The sequence below is a fragment of the Homalodisca vitripennis genome, chromosome 6 (genome assembly GCF_021130785.1).
Source record: "Homalodisca vitripennis isolate AUS2020 chromosome 6, UT_GWSS_2.1, whole genome shotgun sequence".
Lineage (NCBI taxonomy): Eukaryota > Metazoa > Arthropoda > Insecta > Hemiptera > Cicadellidae > Homalodisca > Homalodisca vitripennis.
Genome location: NC_060212.1, coordinates 108,156,735 through 108,176,745, shown reverse-complemented (window position 1 = coordinate 108,176,745; position 20,011 = coordinate 108,156,735). Strand labels below are relative to the sequence as shown.

General features: G+C 32.6%; 1 protein-coding gene and 1 long non-coding RNA gene across 2 annotated transcripts in view; one reads left to right on the top strand and one right to left on the bottom strand.

Annotated features, from left to right (window-relative positions):
• The window catches only part of LOC124364708 (calcium/calmodulin-dependent 3',5'-cyclic nucleotide phosphodiesterase 1-like), a 424,410-nt gene that overhangs the window by 313,690 nt on the left and 90,709 nt on the right, over positions 1-20,011 (top strand).
• LOC124364709 lies at positions 5,644-8,631 on the bottom strand. The gene is made up of 2 exons (XR_006922645.1): positions 8,327-8,631; positions 5,644-5,857 (listed from the first exon to the last, which is right to left on the bottom strand). It is a non-coding gene; the product is annotated as an uncharacterized LOC124364709 (long non-coding RNA).

The window sequence follows — 20,011 nt, the reverse complement described above, 5'->3', positions numbered from 1 at the left end:
TTTTCTAATTTTATGGGTCAATCAGATTTGAGCTACAACCTAACGTTCGGCCGCTATCGGGCTCGAAACTTTATTTTAAGCGAAAAAATCTCTGGAATTTAAATGTTCGAGCGTTTTGTCGCTTAACCATGGAAGATAGAGCAAAAAGTCACTGGACCTTTTTTGTAGTTCATTTCATTCCTGATTATGAATTTTTCGTCAGATCCGAGCTAGCTCGAACGGTTCGCCCGCTATCGGGCTTACAAAAACTGCCTGCAGGGGTGAAAAATGCGCGATTTTTTGGGAATTTTTTTGAGGGGTTTAAAATTTAAAATTCCCGGTTTTCAGACTTTTCCTGTTGGTTACATGGCAAAAGGTACCCGCGTGCCAAATTTCAAGTTTCCAGCACTTCTAGAACTATGTTAGAATTAGTATCTATCCATCAGTCAGTGAGTGAGTGAGTGAGTTACACATGCGGCTGTATATTATATGGGACATAGCAATGATAGGAAGGGTTAATTCAATTTTAATATCGATTTTTAGCTCCAAGGCCACCTTCCTTTGTAGCAACGTCTGGTATCTGACGCTGTCTCAGACTTGACTCCTGGAATCTGGAGCCATGTTCGCCAAAAGCTAAACTCAGTATTCAAATTGAATCAACCCTTCCTACAATAGCTACTTTATATGATTTTCTTTTCTTTTGTTCGCCTTAGCCTTTACCAACGCATTTATCAAATTACGGACAATGCCTTGTCGTTTAAGTTGAGTTTTTAACTGATCATCGAGGATTATAAATCCACCTATATTACTCAGGTACGTCTTAATGTTATATTTAATAACAATAATCTGAACTTGCAATAATATAACAAAGGCTACAGTCCCAAAAGTTTTCTTTTGAGAGCATGATATTGTTTACTGAAATATGACGTGAATGTGAGCTCCAGTTTACCTTCCTCTTACGTTACGCATCTGAAATCTCATGCTGTTGCAGACTTGACTCATGAAATCTGTAGTCATGTTCAAGGGATGCAAAAATAGTCGGTGACGAAGAACGAAGACGGTCAAAACGAACCCCCGCATCGAATAGTGCAATCTAGGTGAATAGTAATTCTCATTGTCTCATCAGGTGCACAGTTGAGCGCACTACAATGTTGACTGACTCGGTTGCTTCAACATGCTTTGGGAAAGTGTCAGTTGCTTTATGAGTAGATGACGCATTTGGTCAGATAAATGTATAAACCTTTTTTAAGCCTTTGAAATACTAAATTAGAAACGAATTTTCAATATCTACACTCATTAAAAGGTCCCGATTTATGTTGTGTGTGGGCGTATGTTTCGGTTAGAACTAAACGAGTAGCTAACACATCAGACTTCAATTAACCAGCTGGACAGATATTTGCAATAGTTGAACACGTTGACAGTGACAGACGCCCTAGTGTGAACTAAATGGTTAAGAGTACTAAGTGTCATGTGGTATAGGCAGCAGTGAAGATTTTAAAGAGATACAAATTTGTTCATTGATTATTAGCGTGGGGCGTTCTGTACGAACAGTTAACTAGACTTTGTGAGATTGATATTTGGCTTTTAGCTACTACAAATAACAAGATTGTGTTAGAACGAAATTTATTTCTTTGCGCTTTATGAAGGATCTAATCAAATTTATACATCTGATAAAATATTTCTGAGTAAACGTAAACATAATGTTAACATTCTTCGGCAACGAATAGAACAGGATATATAAAGGCAGGCGGTTGAATCACTGCTGTAAAATCGTGTTCTTGTTTGCTCAGTGATTTGTAGCAAATCAATGAAATGTTTCCGTTGTTATGTAATCAAATCAGAAACACAAATATTGATACACTGGAATTCCGCTTTATTTTCTTTCTGCATTCAAACATATCTTCGCCTGTCACAATCAAGTGGATGTTATTTATTATAGTGATATTGCGTTGCTGTATTGTAATATTCTGTCTAAATCTATTTTCTCAATATTGAAAGCTTGTTTTATTAATGATAAATATACGATTTCTTACCATACCACTATGACTAGGAATTTTTTATTCTGAAATCGTTTAGTTCAAACACAACATATAAGATTGTATATCACAGACCAATGTTTAGAAACAAACCCATACTAAACTTATCCGTCAATTTCAATATTTTTCATAAAAACGACCGCCGATTTGAAACGGATTGATATAAGTGAATTCTGTTTTTTCCAGTGAATTCCTTCTAACTAGACCTTTAAAATTATATATGGTTTGCCCTATGCTTATATTTAAAAGTGTTTAGATTCGAACCCTCGACTCTTAATTTTGAAACACCCTGTACATAGATTTTGATGAACATATTTCAATGTACTCCCCATGAGCATTTTATGAGGAAAGTACTTTGTGTCAATACACCAAACCGTTCTCCCGCTATACATACTGCACGGGTGGTTTGCGTCACACGGTATAATATAAGTTTTCATCATGATCAACATATTTCGTAACTCCTTACAGCAGATTTCAATTACAGAATTTAAATAATCTCCACTGTATAGTACTTAATAAGAACAAAACATTGCAACACTGCATAAATTCTTCAAAACTCTTGAGTTATTCAAATCTTGATTTATCCACATAGGTGTGTTCTTTATCCAAAAAAAGGTATTATTTAGAAATACCATCTTGGACAAGCAATTGAGTATTATTTAATTAATGCAAACAAGCGTAAAGCATTTTTTATTATTTTATTTTATTTTATTTTTTATATGTTATTTTTTGTGTAATTCGTATTTTGTACTCAATAATATAATATACAAGGGTAGAGAAGTAAGCCACACTATGTATCACGGAACAAGCTTCACTGAGAATGCATGCAAGATATCAAATATATAGCTTATCATTTTTGAGACGTCTTGCAGACAGACAGACAGTCAATCGTACAGAAAAGGATTGTTTACATTCTCGGCAGACAAAAGAGATATTGAGCCAGCCTGCTGAGTGATAGGCTTCAATGACGTTCAGCTAAATCCCATGTAGTGGCAAACACCATCGCAGAATTCTATGTTAAGAAGATAAACTTCTTGCAAAATGTTATGTTTATAAGTTAATTCGTTCTCAAGATAGCGTGCAGGCAGACAAACTGACAGAAATGATATCTGTCTAACTCCTCGAGTAATAGGCTTCGCTAACGCTCAGCAATTAACTACAGGTAACAGTAATAGCACTATATCTGCAAAAGTTGATAGGCATTTACATCAATACTTTTACTATACGAGATATATTTTCAATTGATAACTTGGTTGATCTTATAACGAAATAGAATAAAAATTCTTTATTACTGAGACAATCTTACGCATATTCGACAATATTTAGAATTTAATATTAGGCCTCTAAGAGCTTGATACTACGGGTTCAGAAAAGAATCAAATCTTCTTTGAAAGTGTCTAGAGTTAGCATACCCATATGACGTGCAGTTGAATAGCAACAATAGAAACTAATCTAAGGTTGTGTGCTTTTGTTTTCGGCTCACATTAAATTCGGCTCAATCAACGTTCAATAGAAATTATAGTTTGTTTGGGACTATTGATATTGGTAGAGATCTTCATATTGTAATATTGTAGAGTGAATCCAGATATGACTGATGTTGCCGGTACTCGGAACAGTGTACTTAGTACTAATTAATAGTACTATTAATACGTAGTAGACGTGAGACTGTACTGTAATTGATCTTAGTTGACGATACAAGTGATAAGCGTAGAGACTTAGTTGAAGTAGCGAAAAATCAATAAAAATAATCCCCAACAAACCCTGACATTAACATTCTCGTATTCTTCCAAGAGAAAAGAATTTCATAAGATAAATAAACTTTTAACACTTTTAAAATTTTATTTTTCTTACTATGTATGTATCAATGATTCCGAAATGTACATAGTAAGAAAAATAAAAGTTTAAAAGTGTTAAAAGTTTATTTATATTATGTTATTTATTATAAAACACTTTTCGAGGCTACATCTCTAAAAAGAATTTCATTAAACCATTAATGTTTCGGAAAAATCTGAATCTAATACATGTGATTTTATTAGTCAAACAAGGCAAATAATTCATATGACGTGGTTTGCTGAGGTACAGAGGATTGTTTCATTTAGTTCTGAGAGTTGATTACCGTTAAAATATTTGCTCACTCCACAGATAGCAGTCGGAGTACTCACTTTTTCCATGCCTCAATATATAATTTTTGGTGAGTTATCTCTTGAGTAACTAATACCATCAAAGTTGATACTGTTTCATTAAAGTAAATGAGTTTATCCTGTAAAAATGAGGATGAAGACAATTGTAAACCTCTCTATCGAAATCTAACCAACAACAGTCGTAACAATTTCCTAGAACAGCCTATCTTGGGAATTGTAGGGAAGTAAAATTATCGAAATATAGATGTAAACCACCTCGTTTCGGCATTTGTATCTTATATTTTATACCTCTTCACTGAAGATAATCTATTGTCATCTCGTAAGACAGTGTTAAAGTTCTCCACTGTAACACATTTAGACTAATATTTGGATCATAAATGTAATCTGAAAACTAGATATATATACATTAATTAAATCTGTACAAATAGCAATAGCCTAATTTAATTTTTCAACAAACTACTTTTCAACAAAACACAAGTACTTTTTGTGATTCAATCATTGAATCACAAAAAGTACTTGCTCGCCGGGACTCGAACCTGTATCTCTCACTTGCCGGGAGAGTGTGCTACCACTTCATCACAAATCCCATACTTTTTACGAATTCAAGTATTTTTTTATTTGGGAGTATCTGTGCTACCACTTCATCACAAATCCCATACTTTTTACGATTCAAGTATTTTGTATTTGGGAGTATCTGTCACATACGCGTTTAAATAACCAAACTAATATATGATCGGAAAACCAAATACCTGTCAAATAACTTTTATTTACATTAATTACACTTGTATAAATGACAATAGCCTAATTTAATTGTTTTAATAAACATTGAATCACGAAATGTAAATTATATATATATATATATATATATATATATATATATATATATATATATATATATATATATAAAATCATATATGCAACTATCTATTATATATGTATAAATAGACTATGTATAGATAGTCCTTGGAGATTTTTTTCAGAGTGGTTGGAGAGAAAAAGGAATTGCATATTGTGCCAAGTGAATGAATTTCTGTTCTGCAGATCTCAAATATTTCTTCTGTAATTCTGTAATCATAATCTTATATAATCAGCTTTATTTGATAGCCATATTGGCTGCTTTTGGCATAGAAAGAGGGATTCCACACAGACTTGTCACAATCAAAAGTATTTCTGGAGATCTTAGATGTTTCCTTTAGAGTATTGTAGATATCCTTGTCTTACACAATGAGCTGAGTTTTTTTAGGGCAAGTTGGGTCCACCAGAGAAGGCTTCTTATATCCGCATAAATTTCAATGATTTCTGCGTGAATACAAGGGTATTCATAATCACTAAATTTCAAATATTGAAGATGTTAAACTACTAGAATAAGCTGATTTCTTGTGAAATTTCATCCATAAAACAATCGTAGCATAAGAATTTCAATAATTTATCGAACATTTTAAAACATATTTACCATACATTACAACACATTAATGACTATTTTTAGGTTTAATTAGAATATTCTTTATTTTTCGTTGCATATTTCATTCAAATGAGTACAATCTCTTCATTGAACTGTAGAATATACATAGGAACATTTTAGATGACGGCTTGACAAATCTTCTGTAAGGGCCAACTTCCAAAATTTATAATTTGAAATTTGAGCATAAAAGCAAATGTGAAAACGCCTATACGGTATTCTTGTATTTTCTTTCATTTATCCTGCAATAAAAATGCATAATTTAATTTGTTATATTTTCCATTTAATAGAAGATACACTGATATACCGCTGAACAATCAGACAAACTGCAGCATGCTCACACAGTATTATACTCAAAGATTTGTATTTTGTATTTGTTTTATTTTAATGCTGAGAGGAAAACCAACTTTCCTTACTATCAAACATTTTAATCAATTTCAATAAAGCATTTATACATTCAGTTGCGTTATAAGCATTCCAAAATTTAAGAAAACGTATTCAAACAATAATACTAAATGCTAATAAGATGTTTCTAACAATTAAAATAACTTAGATATGCTATTAATAATTATAAATAATTACAAGAAATTACAGGGTATCTACATTACTGAAATGAACTGATGTAAAAAATTTCAAATAAAAAATTATGTATTGTTGAAATTTTCAATTGTACTATACGAAAGACAATTTGTGACATAACAAGTCAGACACAACCAGAAGAACTATTAATTTTAAATTGTATTTAAAAAAACTATTTGATGTCTCAGAATTATTTTTACGAAAACACGATGCATATTTATAAAAAGAAACTGGCCTCTGTATTTATATGTTTCTGCACAACAATAGACAATTATTGGCAAACATTTTATTTATTATTTTAGTAATATTTAAAAATTAAATTTCACATTGTTCGAAAATTGCATATAAAATTCTAAATAATATTATTTTAATCTTTTATAGAATTTTATTCCCTTGAACACAACAGCTCCAAGCATTAATTACTATATTAAATAAATTCGTTAATAATTTAAGGCTTTACCCAAAACATAACTTTGTAGTTTTGTCTTAGAATTCATTTTAATGTACGTATTTTGCAAGGATTGTAGATGTTTCCAATTTGGAAAAAACCTTATCGAACAGAGTATAACGGGTGGGGGAGGGGGTGGGGCAGTAGGAGGTGGATAAAAAATGCTTTAATCTCACTCAGCACAGCGTCTCTTTGTGTCTGTGGCTTTCTAACAGAGACCCAGTCCTTTGACCACGCGACGAGTCTTTTGTTTCAAATTACATATATCCTAATTGAAATAATGTTTTAGCTGCAGTAGGTAGAGGCAATAACGGTAGTGTTATAAAGTTAAGGTTACATTGCACATTCCATTATTTCATAAATTTCTAATCAAGTAACTGCATTCATTACTCTGTGGCATGTTTTATATCGGTCAACTCATGAACGAAAGGTATTCAATCTGTGATACACATAACTTAACTATGGCGGAAAGTTTATTCAATGTTGAGTTTGTTCCAGTTCACACTGAATCGAGTCCCCCCACCACGGTTACGTTATGTGTGTAAAACTCGTTGCTCCACCGTACTTTGGGATCGTGTCTAAACCGAACTGCACTCAGCTGTGCACCTGATCAGACAATGGGAACACCTCTTCACCTACATTACACTGTATTTTGTAATTTAGGTGTCCCTGATGACGAAACTATGCTAAGTGTTCGTTTGGAGCTTCGTCGCCAATATTTTTGGATCTCTTTAGACGAACATGACTCCAGATTACGCTGCACTGATAGGAAGGTTAACTGAAGCAAACTCAACCTCCAAATCTGTGGTACTTCTGAATATAGAGACGTGAAATTAAATAGAAGTTGCTAAGAAATTGGTGTGTTTATTGTTAAAATGGAGACCACAAAAGCGTATACAAAAATTACTCTACCACTCCCTTTCCTTTTTATCAGTTTTTAGGTGATTTCAAATAAAATATCCCAGAACTACTATTAGCTATTTTCATATCTCTGTGATTTTTATAACGCGCTTTATAACACTTTAATCGTGTTCAGTGCCTTGTATCTCTATTTACAGTGTTTTTAATGGACCACCATTGTGATGTTGGAATCTATACCGAGTATTTCTTTGTTTTGTTTTCTTCTCGGACACCCTGCTTTTTATTAGTACTTGTTATAGGAAAATTTATTTTTTAATTTACTTTTGGCTCTTTTTATGCTTCCCTTAATAACTAAAGTATTAGATTCCATACGGAGATAACATTGAGCAAAGACCTTATCCAATAGGTGTCTATTTAAATTACATACTTCTTGAATGTTGGAATTTTCACTTGGTCTTAAGATAAGTATTTATAAACGTGTAAACGAGAAGGGAGATTTATTTATGTTAAGAGTGTTTTTGTTATTTCTAATTTTCTTAATACAAAATGACGCTTTTTTCAATTAAACCCTTTATCAACCTTAAACTTATTCAAATAGTATATGTTTGTGTTTTTAAAAACAAACATTTAGATGTATATTTAAAAATATCTTACTAACAATATGTACATTAGTGTTTTTCTTTAAAGTAAGGTTATCTACCATTCCACGATGATTGACCAATAACAAAAATCTATGAAATATTTGTCTATTACAAAAGTTCTGTATAAATAATATGGTATTTTATAGAATGTTATAGTATATTTTATCGCTATTTATACCGACCTCATTTTTTTGCTTCGTCTGCTTTTTCTACATCACTTTTGGACTCTTCGGGATTGCTTTCTCCCCTACACGAAGACCAAAACGTGTTACAGATCCAAAGTATGCAACACATTCTTGCGTTTTAAAATATTTCAATTTCAGAATATAATTCAACTTTGTCTATACCCTCGTAAATTTTGACAGATAGCGTTTATATAGTATGTTGCTATGATACATAGTCAGAAACATTTTCTTTGTTTTAGAGATAAATTCAACTTATAAATACAAATGTTTAGTTCAACATAAACAGATAATTAGAAAAAATATCATTCAAACACATCACAGCAATGAAAATTACCATAAACAAGAATTCCCAGTGTATGCTTGGTAACCCTTCTTAGATACTTCAAGAAATAGTTTCAATAACTATTACAATTATTAAAGTTACCTGTTCGAACGCACGTTTGTTGTTTTAATGTGATTTGTTTTCTGTTTTTAGGCCGTTGTAGCTAAACATATATTTTTCTCTCACAAATGCCAAATCATACAAAAAATAAAATTATATATAAATTGGTATCTTCATAACATGTAAACGTATAAATATAATTAAGTATTTATAAATTTAAATACTGTGTCAGTTTAAAAATATTAACTTGAAATAGCTTATTAAATTACATATAATATAAATATTTAATACACTTTATTTAATAAATAAATAAACATACATTCAATTGAAATATCGATTAACTATCTCACAAAAAAAACTATAAATATAGTGCACCTGCCCACTCACGCGGTCCGTGAGCCCTTTAGTTAAGCCTAAGCCTAATTAGTAATGGCAACGTAAGCCTAGGCTGTTAGAAGCCTATTAAGTAAATCGGTGTAATATTAGCTCTGTTTGCTTTAAATTCCGATTAAAATTATGTGAAAAATAACATTTTTAAGATGTTGAATAAAGGATGACACAAAGAATCCAATAATCTCTCGATAGAAAGCCATGTGTAAGTTGTATGTTACATTATTATTTTGACTCGTATTTTAATTAATAAAATTTAAATCATCTGCTACTTTAATCAGAAAACTTTGGTGGTAGTGATACTTGTGTTTTCCCTTTTATGTAAACCCTGCGATTCTCCAATATTAATGTTACTTACATTATACTATTATTTTATTGAACTATATCTCTAAAATTATTAATATTAAATTAATTATTAATTATATATATTAAAGGCTTGAAATTAATCGAATTTTTAAGTTACCAAATTAGCCATTTATATAGTCTCAGTCCACGTTAGTATGATATTAACGCCACCTTTTGGATAATGTTTCTTTAACTTTACTATATTTTTTATCTTCAAAAGAAAGAATTTTAAATATCCCCTCATACTTATTTTAGTTCATAACCTTTGAAAATAAATATTAATGAATTTTGTAACATTATATGACACTTATGATACATGTGAACCTCAAACATGACTTAACGAAATGCATTACGAACAAATAAGCTGGTTTTCTTTGGTAATCTTTAGTACTTCATAATCAAAATATGTGTGTTATATTAGAAATTCTAGCAATCAAGCAGGTACAACTTTCTTTCACAATCGCAGGATGAACGTTAAGTAAGTCATCCAACTACAAGTGTCAACAAAGATTTTTATACATAAGAGTCATATTGACTTATAAGTAAAACTTTAATTACTATTATATTTTTTTAATAATTTCTAAATCCGCGAGCTGATTATTATCATCCAAACCAGAAGAATTGGATTATCAGACACTAGATCAATTCTGATCTGCTACAGTACCCTCGCCTTAACAAGATCTTTCTCACGAAGTGTAAATTTAAAGTTGTTAGTTAATCAGAAATAGTTTTATATAGAAATTTTTCCGTTTACATGGTGCAGCTTTGCATGAAAGGCTTACCAGTTACCCACCAATGACAAGTTTACTCCGATTCTTTGCCAATGGTTTCATTCTATTGTAAACAAGACGATAAAGTCAAACAAAAACTAATTCCAGTAAGAAAACGTTATTGTATTTGGTGGAATGCCAAGTTTATTTTCTTTCCAGGCTTTACATTCCCACTTCATATTCCTGTGTTGTTACAATTCTTAGATCCAATTTTAACGTTGTATTTACGATTCAGTATTGACTTCAAAGGCTTCAACTATTACGTATATTTATATTGTTTTTAGTTTCAATATGTGACATAAATATGGCTTTCTTTACAAAAGGAAATGACTTAGATATTCCTGTGCAAATGCAGTAGGTGTAACTTCGAGCAAACGATATTTTCACGGTACACTGAAAGTGAAATGTTCTGTGCGGACGGCGAGAACTGAGGCGGAAACGACACAAGGTGTCTGTATTTGCTTATAAATGCTTGCAACTCTCAAGTCTGTTCTCATTTTTTCGCAAAAGGTTAGTCATTAAGTTCGGATTTTGTTTAGTTACATAACATAATTTCTCTATACCCCCATATCATGACAGACTCATAAAATTCAAGATCTCCATCAGTAGCTCCATGTGGAAACTTTAAAATGATGTTGAAGCGGCACGAATCATAACTGTAATCTTTGTAAAAATTTAAATAAGTCATAACCCTGCAAATCCAAGAATTTACATCTGCATTTTCGATGTCCTGTGGTCTTGCAATGATGTCCCCTGTATAAAGATGGCGCTAGTCTTTTTCATTTATTTAGGACAAGAAGATAAGGAAATCCCGCATTGCACTATGTCCTAAAGAGACCTTTGCACCAGCTTTAGTAATAGTACCGTATCATATAGCAACAAATGAATTTGGCCAGTCTCTTATGCTATAAATAATGTTTCTCCAGACATTTTTATTTCAAGTTTTATTTGCTCATTTGAATGTTAGATCCATAAGAAGAACAAACATTTAACTTTTTACAAGTGCAAATTAATAGTTGTAAAAGTAAAGTTGATTTTATAATTGTTAATGATATATTTGATTAAATCAGATGAGATTAAGTTTCTATAATTTAGATGAATATATAATTTGTACGCAAATTGTAATGACTAGTATGCTTGAGTGGAGTGATGGTTTATGTTTTAGACAATATAACATGTAATAGCATTCAGTGCTGTATGAAAAGTGCTGACTCAGTAATTTTGATTTTTAAGTTTAATAATATTAAGTTTTCGTTTTTTTTATATAGACTTCATGATTACGCAGTTACAAACTGTATGGGGGTATTTGAGGTTGTGTTAGGGGGCTTAGAAGGAAATATACTGTATTTATCCGACGATAAAATGACATTTTAATAGATAATTGTTATTTAAAGAGCTATTTAACTTGAGTAATTATGGTCTTTCATGTGCAGTGAAACAGCCAACAAGGATAAATAATGATTCGGGACCTGTTTAGCCCATGTGTTTATTAGATTTAAGCATTTAAACTCTTTTAAAGTTTAAATTAGTAACACTGGTATATCAGATCACTGTTTACTAGCTGTCAATTATAATAATAATGGTCGGATAAAAGTCTGTGATTAAAGTAGAGAGAGTAAAGCAAAAGCCAAAAGGCCTTGGATAAATAAATTTATACTAGACAAAATTAAAAAAGATATATTATTCAGGATAGTGCTAAATATGTCCTATGACATGTGTTTCAAAAACCGCTATTAAAGACTTTCTCTAATTAAAGATGTTTGATAGATAATACCAAACGCGAGTATTATAGCAATTTACTTACTAAATATAATGGAAATTCGACCGAATAATGGAAAATAATATTATTAATAATAATAATAACGGATGTAAAAAGAAAACTGATGTTGAGAGGTTAACTTAAAATGACGGATCAACTATTAAGAACCGCAAACCATCTGTGACACGATAAACAAACACCTAATTGACGTTCACGAACAGCTGATTGTTGACGATACAGGTGGCGCGGTTGCAGCAGCAGCGGCGACAGGTGGTACTGAAGAATTAATTAACACTGGGAACTTGCTCAATGCGCCGCAACGTTCATTCTTTGTAGCCTTGTCGATCACGAAGAATGAAAAAACTATCATCAGTAAATTGAAAAATAAACCATTTAGTGTTTTATAATGTATCCGTTACTTTGGTAAAAAGCCGCAAAGATATTTTTGCATATTTGCTTGAACATATAATCGATTGTAGTTTTCAAACAAAGGTGTTTCTAAATTGTTACAATAAAGAAATCTTAGTTCCGATTCCTAAAATATCTAATGCATTAAATCTTAGACCGGTCAGCTTGCTTACTATTTTTTCTAAAAACTTTGAAAGGGCAATGAAGTCAAGGTTATGAGCACTTTTTGAGCTATTCAAATTTTTTTAATTAAAAATCAGTATTGGTTTTTAGAAGATAAAGGAACGGAGCATGCGTTGGCTGCATCTTTTGAAATTGCTTATACAGAAATAAATGTACAGCTCTTTTTGTGGACTTCGATTTGGTTTATCATAAGTGTTTTACTGGCTACAATTTAAAGTATTATTAAAGTATTTAAAGTATATTAAAGTAAGGAGAAATGCATTGAACTGGTTTAGACATTTTTGACAGATCGCGAAAAAAGATTTAAGTGTAGGGAATCGGGAAGTATAAAAAAGGCGTACCTCAAGGCTCTGTTTTGGCAGCTCCTTTGTTTTTAATTTTCTATACTGATCTTTTGGAAGTCCAATTCAAAGGGATGGTAACCCTGCTGACGATGTTGCTTTTTTGTTTTGGAATATAGATAGCCAGAGATTATGTAACAGTGTAAACGAAACACTCTTTTTTTAAATAGATGGTGTTTGAAAAATAAAATGTATGTTAATGTTTCCAAAACATAAGTTTTAATTTTAAAATGAGCAGGCTCTCGTTTGAAGTGAACCAATTAAAGTATTATGAATCAAATAATGCCCAATTGTAATTGTCAAGATATAGAAAATTTGGGATCCTTCAAATACCTGGACGTTATAATAGACAGGGAGTTATCTTGGAAGGGTCACATTGAAGAGCTAACAAGAGGATTGAAAGGGGGCTTTAAAAAATATTATTTTTTGAGACATACCTATATGTGTGATTAAAAGCTTTTAAAGACTACTTTATTCTACTGTGATAAACTCTAAATTACATTATGGAATTCTTTTGTTGGCAAAAACTATCAAAAAGGTAATAATAAAAATAAGAACAGTGCAGAATAATTATATTAGGATTATATTATATAAAAACAAAAAGGGTATATATTATATTAAAAGGGTCTTTTAATTTATTTAAACAATATATTGTATTGCAGCATTTGTATGTCTTCAAAGTTCTCCAAAATTTCTTTATTCGTAGTGGTAATAATGAAAACGAGCTTATGATGCATAATCATGACACGAGCCATAGATCAGACAATTATTAAGAAAACCAAAAGTATTAAAATCCTTAAATACAAGATCTGTTATGCATTTTTTTTATTTATTGCCATCTTAACTGGTTAAAGACGGTTTAATATTTTCAAATAATTATTAATCTCTTGATCACGTTGCACATTGGTGTGAAGTCAACCAGGTTGATAAGTGTAAAGTAATAACGTTCAGCTGAAGTAACCACACATGTTTTAACAACCACAAAAGCAACGGAGTCTTTCTGTAAAGGTGTAGCGACAGAGGGGACTTGATATCTATCTCACTTCTATTTTGTCTGGTCAACTACACGTGGATGATATATGTGCTAGAGTTCTTGATCTCATTGCCAGAGTAGCGAAGACTGGTTGTCTGCAAGATCTCTCGCCTTGCTGTATAAATCCTTCGTTCCTCAAGGCTTGGAATATGGCAATGTTGCTTGGAGACCATACCAAGATAACCATGCAATTATACGTCGTTTCATTCGACTATTGGGGTCTTTGCTTTGCTATGAATTCTAAAAAAGCCACTGGATCAAGTGGAGCTGGACTTCAATCTTCAACCAATAGGACATAGCAGAGCAGTAGCAGATGCTCTATTTCTCTCCAAATTGGAAGTTCGTGGAATTTTCAACTGTCTTGAACTTCTGTAGCTCATCAATTTTCGTAAATCTAGGTCAACAAGATATACTGAAATATTTATAAGAAAACCTTATCTCACTAATTATGTAAAAAAATGTCCATTTCCTTGTATAATGATACTTGGAATTGCCATTTTAGGATTGGTTGAATTTCATTACGGTAGCCTACATATTTATCAGGAAGATGATCAAACAAATCAACATCTCTTTGTTGAGGAATTCCTTTACATCCCAGTCCTGGCTTCTTCCCCTCTCCATCCTCATTAGATGCACACCATTGTTTATTATGTTTGTATTTGTTATTGTGATAATTGTTTGCTTTTATAGTTTTTTTTATATTTATTTCCTTATTGCATATGTAATTGTTGTTATACATATTATACCTATTTTTGTTATTACTTAATTTGAAGATTTGTTACTGTTGTATTTATTATTTTTGTATTCAATATTTAAATTTATACTCAAGTCACACTTTCTTATTATATAATACTGTTTTATACGTATATTCATTATGATTCATAATTAATTATAATTATTAAATATAATTTTATTCATACTGTTTTCATATATTTAAAACGGCATTGTAGTTGGTCAAATAAATAAACAACATATAAGACCTATTGTTTTCAAACATCGTCGGATCCAATAAAATGTCAGTAAATCAGTTCTACCAATGGTTACATTGAAATAAAAAAGCTCCACAATTGGACTACTGTTGTACAGTTTAGTTTTAGTTTTAAATAAATCAATAAAATATATATATATATATATATATATATATATATATATATATATATATATATATATATATAGTACAGCATAAGCATTTACAAGAAAACATATAAATTATTAATATTCGTTTTATATTATAAATATACTTTGAATGTTTCGCATTTCAATATGCATTAATACTTAACAAAATTGATGGTACGTTACATGATATTTTCTGTTGTAAGTTCTATATTTTTTAAATGTAACAGACATTTCCTTCCAGTAATTTGTTGATCAGATTTGAAATATATTAAAATTAAAGTTGTGATGTGCAACACAAAAGCTGAAAGTGTTAGTTACAAAAATGGTATGAAAAGATTCAAGCCAAAAGCAGTTATATAAGCCAAAGTGGAATTAACTATTTATTATTTTATGGTGAATTTCCAATAGTACATATTAATATTTTTTTATAAACTTGAGTTGTTTTAGTTTTGTTAACGAATCATAAATAATATCATAGTCATAAACTTCTTCCAAAACAACAACTGACCTGATGACCGTACTTTGTATTGTTTTGTCATACATAATTAATGTGTTACCTTATTTCATGGTTTTGCTGTACAGTAATATATATAGACTTGTTTCAATAGTTAAGACTAAGCAGCGTTTCATAGTAATAACTGTTGTTACGAATAAGTATAACTCTTTTGGTCGAAAGGTATATAACAGATAAGGAGTTGAGTATCGGAGAAGTACCACTTTGGCAAGGGAAGCATTTGTTCCAAGTAATAATTTAGATTTCCCTTCAAGAGTTCTTTTCATAAATATTATAAGATTTTCTTTACAAGTTGAAAAATTATGGATATTTTCTCTAAACGATTTAGTACTAAACGCAGTAATTACTGAGTACGCATAAGTTAACAAATGTTAACAAACATCTTCAAACTGAATCTGTTACTGTTCCTACGTTAAACTATCGTTTACATTACCAAATTCATATCACCACGAATCATATGCAGGAAGTGGGTACGCTTGGCTAAAACAAGATCGCATGCAATCAAACCGCTTGATTAAATTTTGTTTGTTACACTCAGCAATCAGTCGCCGCTGATTGTTTTCTATATGCGGTTCCTTTCGACCCTCATCTACGTCTAAACAGCCCTCTCTCTGTTTTCTAAATGCGGTTCCTTTCGACCCTCATCTACGTCTAAACAGCTCTCTCTCTGTTTTCTATATGCGGTTCCTTTCGACCCTCATCTACGTCTAAACAGCCCTCTCTCTGTTTTCTATATGCGGTTCCTTTCGACCCCCATCTACGTCTAAACAGCTCTCTCTCTCTCTCTCTGTTTTCTATATGCGGTTCTTTTCGACTCTCATCTAATTCTAAACAGCCCTCTCTCTGTTTTCTATATGCGGTTCCTTTCGACCCTCATCTACGTCTAAACAGCCCTCTGTCTGTTTTCTATATGCGGTTCCTTTCGACCCTCATCTACGTCTAAACAGCTCTCTCTCTCTCTCTCTCTCTGTTTTCTATATGCGGTTCCTTTCGACCCTCATCTACGTCTAAACAGCCCTCTCTCTGTTTTCTATATGCGGTTTCCTTTCGACCCTCATGTACGTCTAAACAGCTCTCTCTCTCTCTCTCTGTTTTCTATATGCGGTTCCTTTCGACCCTCATCTACGTCTAAACAGCTCTCACTCTGTATTCTATATGCGGTTACTTTCGGCCCTCATCTACGTCTAAACAGCCCTCTGTCTGTTTTCTATATGCGGTTACTTTCGACCAACATCTACGTCTAAACAGCCCTCTCTCTGTTTTTATATGCGGTTCTTTTCGACCCTCATCTACGCCTAAACAGCACTCTCTCTGTTTTCTATATGCGGTTACTTTCGGCCCTCATCTACGTCTAAACAGCTCTGTCTGTTTTTCTATATGCGGTTACTTTCGACCAACATCTACGTCTAAACAGCCCTCTCTCTGTTTTTATATGCGGTTCCTTTCGACACTGATCTACGTCTAAAAAGCCCTCTCTCTGTTTTTTTTATATGCGGTTCCTTTCGACCCTCATCTACGTCTAAACAGCTCTCTCTCTGTTTTTCTATATGCGGTTCCTTTCGACCCTCATCTACGTCTAAACAGCCCTCTCTCTGTTTTCTATATGCGGTTACTTTCGACCAACATCTACGTCTAAACAGCCCTCTCTCTGTTTTTTTATATGCGGTTCTTTTCGACCCTCATCTACGCCTAAACAGCACTCTCTCTGTTTTCTATATGCGGTTACTTTCGGCCCTCATCTACGTCTAAACAGCTCTGTCTGTTTTCTATATGCGGTTACTTTCGACCAACATCTACGTCTAAACAGCCCTCTCTCTGTTTTTTATATGCGGTTCTTTTCGACCCTTATCTACGTCTAAACAGCCCTCTCTCTGTTTTTTATATGCGGTTCCTTTCGACACTGATCTACGTCTAAAAAGCCCTCTCTCTGTTTTTTTATATGCGGTTCCTTTCGACCCTCATCTACGTCTAAACAGCTCTCTCTCTGTTTTCTATATGCGGTTCCTTTCGACCCTCATCTACGTCTAAACAGCCCTCTCTCTGTTTTCTAAATGCAGTTCCTTTCGACCCTCATCTACGTATTTTGGTTTGTAATAACAGTATTGTTACACGGCGTCTATAAATAACGGCCATAAGAGCTATTATTTCTATTGAAATATTTATAATTATCGAACTGATGCCTATCTACAATTTAATTATATTTAAGGACAAGCTATAACCAGGTTAATTATTTCAAAGTTTGTTTATTTTATGTTTTGGACTGGACATTAATAAAGTCCAGCATTTTATGAATGGAAAAAAGTCAGTTTTCCGCAAATGAAAATAAAATGCATCTCGGTGTAATAATGATGACAGCGCTTTGACAATATTAAAGCAAATTGCTGTGTGAAATATGGTCGAGCTATGAGCGTATTTTGTAAAGGTAACCACACATCAAATTGTTTTAATCAATTAGAAAGTGTTTATCATCAATAAGGTGTTGAAACGTATCACTGAAACAATTTAATTTGTGTTTGCTATCAATCCATCTGTCCGTCTGAGATTCGGCTCACTGTTAGTGAACATTGTCACATTGACTTGTGGGTAACTAAGATGGTAACGAAAATATATTATAACTTTATAAACGAATTAAAATCATATGATATTTAACATGAAATATTTGGTAGATTGGAAGGCTCTTGATACAGTCTATCGGGTCCTTCTTTATTCCGCTTAAGCAATTTATTTGTCAATACACAAGATAGAGTTCGTTGCATGATCATCAATGGGATTCCATTGAGCGTTAGGATTTGGATACAACTGATATATTGAGAATTGTGTAAACTTGAATATTTTGCTTAGCACTCACTAAGGTTCTGGTAAAATTTCTCTTTTGTTTATCTGTCTTTGTGTCCCTTTTTCTGCTGGATATCCCAAGAACGGATTGAGCTCTGATATTGATACTTTGCATGTAACACCTCTTCTACACGGTAATGTCGAGTTCGACAATGGGCAAGTCTCTCTATAGAATTTGGCTGTCTTGATGTACGATTTCCGCAGAATATCTCAAGAGTGAATTCATTTGTAGACTTTAAACTTTGCATGTAACACCTCTTCTACACGGTAATGTCGAGTTCGACAATGGGCAAGTCTCTCTATAGAATTTGGCTGTCTTGATGTACGATTTCCGCAGAATATCTCAAGAGTGAATTCATTTGTAGACTTTAAACTTTGCATGTAACACCTCTTCTACACGGTAATGTCGAGTTCGACAATGGGCAAGTCTCTCTATAGAATTTGGCTGTCTTGATGTACGATTTCCGCAGAATATCTCAAGAGTGAATTCATTTGTAGACTTTAAACTTTGCATGTAACACCTCTTCTACACGGTAATGTCGAGTTCGACAATGGGCAAGTCTCTCTATAGAATTTGGCTGTCTTGATGTACGATTTCCGCAGAATATCTCAAGAGTGAATTCATTTGTAGACTTTAAACTTTGCATGTAACACCTCTTCTACACGGTAATGTCGAGTTCGACAATGGGCAAGTCTCTCTATAGAATTTGGCTGTCTTGATGTACGATTTCCGCAGAATATCTCAAGAGTAAATTCATTTGTAGACTTTAAACTTTGCATGTAACACCTCTTCTACACGGTAATGTCGAGTTCGACAATGGGCAAGTCTCTCTATAGAATTTGGCTGTCTTGATGTACGATTTCCGCAGAATATCTCAAGAGTAAATTCATTTGTAGACTTTAAACTTTGCATGTAACACCTCTTCTACACGGTAATGTCGAGTTCGACAATGGGCAAGTCTCTCTATAGAATTTGGCTGTCTTGATGTACGATTTCCGCAGAATATCTCAAGAGTGAATTCATTTGTAGACTTTAAACTTTGCATGTAACACCTCTTCTACACGGTAATGTCGAGTTCGACAATGGGCAAGTCTCTCTATAGAATTTGGCTGTCTTGATGTACGATTTCCGCAGAATATCTCAAGAGTAAATTCATTTGTAGACTTTAAACTTTGCATGTAACACCTCTTCTACACGGTAATGTCGAGTTCGACAATGGGCAAGTCTCTCTATAGAATTTGGCTGTCTTTATGTACGATTTCCGCAGAATATCTCAAGAGTGAATTCATTTGTAGACTTTAAACTTTGCATGTAACACCTCTTCTACACGGTAATGTCGAGTTCGACAATGGGCAAGTCTCTCTATAGAATTTGGCTGTCTTGATGTACGATTTCCGCAGAATATCTCAAGAGTGAATTCATTTGTAGACTTTAAACTTTGCATGAAACGTAATTTCTACATTGACAAAAATGTGTCCGATGAAGGTATGTGCCTATCCGTGGGCTTAAATTGAGCTTCATTATTGAAGGCTATCGCTTAGTAAGCTGGCAGCTTTTCTCCTGTATCTGCTCGGGGGGTGTAACTTTTCACGCCTATCTATCAGC